Source organism: Tiliqua scincoides, chromosome 1 (assembly GCF_035046505.1).
Source record: "Tiliqua scincoides isolate rTilSci1 chromosome 1, rTilSci1.hap2, whole genome shotgun sequence".
Taxonomy (NCBI): domain Eukaryota; kingdom Metazoa; phylum Chordata; class Lepidosauria; order Squamata; family Scincidae; genus Tiliqua; species Tiliqua scincoides.
Genome location: NC_089821.1, coordinates 250979529 through 250983728, shown reverse-complemented (window position 1 = coordinate 250983728; position 4200 = coordinate 250979529). Strand labels below are relative to the sequence as shown.

At 45.4% G+C, this 4200-nt stretch overlaps 1 pseudogene; it reads left to right on the top strand.

Moving 5' to 3' along the window:
- The first annotated feature begins 259 nt into the window (after positions 1 to 259).
- LOC136637145 (5S ribosomal RNA) lies at positions 260 to 379 on the top strand (annotated as a pseudogene).
- The last annotated feature ends 3821 nt before the right edge of the window (positions 380 to 4200 follow it).

The following is a 4200-nucleotide window of genomic DNA, read 5'->3' as shown; positions in this document are numbered from 1 at the left end:
TTACAAACATTGACTTGGGGTGAACTTACACATGCATTTTAGAGAGACACATGCTTGAATAATAATAATTCGACGGTGGGCCCATCCAATCCAACTGTCCAGCGCTGATGCAGCCCCAATGCAGCCCCAATATCCTATACACTTTCCTGGAGCTTCCTATCCAGCTACCTGGATGAGGGATACAGCTCCCTCATCCATTGGGTACACTGTCCCTGTTTGAATGCCACCGCACAATTAAATAGCATTTGGATATTCTGTGTCTAGCAGCAACTATTACCCTGTAGATGCCTGATCTCATCTGATCTCAGAAGCTAAGCAGGGTCAGGCCTGGTTAGTACTTGGATGGGAGACCACCTGGGAATACCAGGTGCTGTAGGCTAATACCATAGTTTTTCAAGACTGAAGGTTGCCAACCATTCTGTGACTGTGTCTACATGCAGAGGTGGTGGATGGTGCACCAGGGAGGTGGGGAGATTATGCTAATAGTGGGCTGGTTTTGGAGAGATGTGCCATTGTACTGGGCCTTTTTACTGAGGATTACAATCCCTGAGTAATTAAGTAATCTGCGCACATGTTTGAATGTTTGACTTGTTCAATAAAATCTATTCTTTCTTCCTCTTGACACAACGATTTTTAAGCACATATTTCAAAACACATAGACGAACAGGCCTTGCTGAGGGAGAGTCAGCATGGCTTCTGTAAGGGTAAGTCTTGCCTCACAAACCTTATAGAATTCTTTGAAAAGGTCAACAGGCATGTGGATGCGGGAGAACCCGTGGACATTATATATCTGGACTTTCAGAAGGCGTTTGACACGGTCCCTCACCAAAGGCTACTGAAAAAACTCCACAGTCAGGGAATTAGAGGACAGGTCCTCTCATGGATTGAGAACTGGTTGGAGGCCAGGAAGCAGAGAGTGGGTGTCAATGGGCAATTTTCACAATGGAGAGAGGTGAAAAGCGGTGTGCCCCAAGGATCTGTCCTGGGACCGGTGCTTTTCAACCTCTTCATAAATGACCTGGAGACAGGGTTGAGCAGTGAAGTGGCTAAGTTTGCAGATGACACCAAACTTTTCCGAGTGGTAAAGACCAGAAGTGATTGTGAGGAGCTCCAGAAGGATCTCTCCAGACTGGCAGAATGGGCAGCAAAATGGCAGATGCGCTTCAATGTCAGTAAGTGTAAAGTCATGCACATTGGGGCAAAAAATCAAAACTTTAGATATAGGCTGATGGGTTCTGAGCTGTCTGTGACAGATCAGGAGAGAGATCTTGGGGTGGTGGTGGACAGGTCGATGAAAGTGTCGACCCAATGTGCGGCAGCAGTGAAGAAGGCCAATTCTATGCTTGGGATCATTAGGAAGGGTATTGAGAACAAAACGGTTAGTATTATAATGCCGTTGTACAAATCTATGGTAAGGCCACACCTGGAGTATTGTGTCCAGTTCTGGTCGCCGCATCTCAAAAAAGACATAGTGGAAATGGAAAAGGTGCAAAAGAGAGCGACTAAGATGATTACGGGGCTGGGGCACCTTCCTTATGAGGAAAGGCTACGGCGTTTGGGCCTCTTCAGCCTAGAAAAGAGACGCTTGAGGGGGGACATGATTGAGACATACAAAATTATGCAGGGGATGGACAGAGTGGATAGGGAGATGCTCTTTACACTCTCACATAATACCAGAACCAGGGGACATCCACTAAAATTGAGTGTTGGGCGGGTTAGGACAGACAAAAGAAAATATTTCTTTACTCAGCGCGTGGTTGGTCTGTGGAACTCCTTGCCACAGGATGTGGTGCTGGCGTCTAGCCTAGACGCCTTTAAAAGGGGATTGGACAAGTTTCTGGAGGAAAAATCCATTATGGGGTACAAGCCATGATGTGTATGCGCAACCTCCTGATTTTAGGAATGGGTTAAGTCAGAATGCCAGATGTAGGGGAGGGCACCAGGATGAGGTCTCTTGTTATCTGGTGTGCTCCCTGGGGCATTTGGTGGGCCGCTGTGAGATACAGGAAGCTGGACTAGATGGGCCTATGGCCTGATCCAGTGGGGCTGTTCTTATGTTCTTATGTTCTTAAGCACAGGGAAATGAATCCAAAAAGAAGAGAGGTATAGACTGTTGGCAGCTTGCAAGACTTCAGGGGAATGAGCTATTCAAGGCAAATGCGTAGTGCTCAGCTCTATTTGAAGATCAGGAGCGCAAAAGTCATTCACATGCTTTCCCAACTCACCTTTGGCAAGACGGCAAAGCAGGACAGCACTAAAAAGAAGTGGGTGGGAACTGATTGCAGCCTGAAAATTTTATGAAATATGGTAATATTTTCTGTCTAATAAGTACAAGAAGTTCCATAACTCCCCTGATTAAGCGTATCATCCTTCTTCACAAAGGCAGCTTGATTTATGCTGAAGGCGATTTGCACATACTTTCTTCTGGCTATAGAGATTTCATAATTCCTGGGGTGCGTCTGGAAAATCTCCCGACATCCTGAGTCTAAACCAAATTAATGTCTTCCAGAATGACCCAGGGAATTAATGAGGTTTTCCCTCTCAGTTCTGCCCGTGCAGGTCAAGTAAATCATTTGCTGGCCCTTCGTCCGCTACTCTCCCCACCCCTTGTCTTTCTGACTCCACGTACAATGATAACAACCCTGCAGATGCCTTTGAAATACGGCATCACTGACACTTTCCGTCCATCTGTTGGGACATATTTTAAGCTTTGCTTCTCCGCCTGCTGTAAACTCTGCCTTTAATGGAGTCAGTAATTGCTGATAAATGGGGTATCAATGAAGTCAGTGTACTGTAGGTTCCCCATTCTTTTTTGCTGATGTGTGCTCTTTCAATCTTCCTGCCATTAGTTCAAGTGTGTTCTTCTCTTTAATTCCCCCCGCCCCCACCAGCATTTTTGGCTTCAGACTTGAATTTTTAATACAGGATAAAACGAGATACTGAGGAGTGTCACTGCCAATGAACAAGTTATCTACAATTCCCCATTTTACTCTTCCCTGGACAAAGAAAATGCAAAGCATTTTGAGAGATGTCCACTCATTTCCTGTATTATTCATATATACACATTCTTCATCCCATCATAAATATTTTATCCCAGCCCCCAAAAATGTTTTGGATCCATTTCAGATGAGCAATAAAAAAGCTGTCCAAAAATACACTCTGCTTCCCATGTGGCAAAAGGAGAAAAATCAGACAACAATTCAAGGCAACTCTCCTTTTTAAGCTACGTATCTTGCAGCCCACATCGATGACTTGTAGAAATAAGTTCCATGAAGTTCAATGGGGCCTACTTCCAGGTAAGTGTGTATAAGAATGCAGCTGGGCAGCCCAGTCCTAAAGGTGCTGCTGGGTGCGGCAGCACCAAACCAGCTCCCACTGCATCCTGTGGCCCCATGTCAGCCGCTGGAGGTCTCCTTGGGGGAAGCCCAAAGCCCCACAATGGGGTTTCTCAAGTTTGTGCACTTGAGAGACTTTGTGTTGGGCCTTCTGGTCTGACATGGAGTTCAGGATCCAGTGGAGAAGAACTCTGCTGGTTCCACCCACTCCCACCCTGCTTCCTCCCTCCGTCCTGCCCTCCCCATGCCCCAGAATGCCTCTCCCCACCCCTGAGTCCCTTACTGCCATCCAGGCTCTTACCTAGCTCCAGGTAGCATCTGGCTACCGCTGGAGCCCATGTGTGCCCTGGCATAATAATAATAATAATAATAATAATAATAATAATAATAATAATAATAATAATAATAATAATAACAACTACTACTACTACTACTACTACTACTACTACTTTATTTTTACCCCGCCTTTCTCCCCGAAGGGACTCAAGGCGGCTTACAACATATTAAAAACATAATTTAAAAACAAATAAAAACATCATAAAAAACAGCAGTCAGAGTAAAAAATAGGTAAAAAGAGCATAGAGCAGCAGCAAGTCATAAAAGAATCAGGCCAGTAAAAAATATTAAAAGATGTTAAAAAGATGTTAAAAGGCCGAGAACTCAGAAGGCTTGTTTAAACAGAAGGGTCTTCAGGCCTTGCCGAAAGGTCTCAAGAGAGGGAGCCATTCTTAAGTCAAGGGGAAGGGAGTTCCATAGCGTTGGTGCCACTACAGAGAAGGCCCTATTTCTTGCAGCCGCCCCACGTACCTCCCTAGGCGGCGGCACTTGTAAAAAGGCCTTCTCTGATGACCTAAGAGGATGAGCC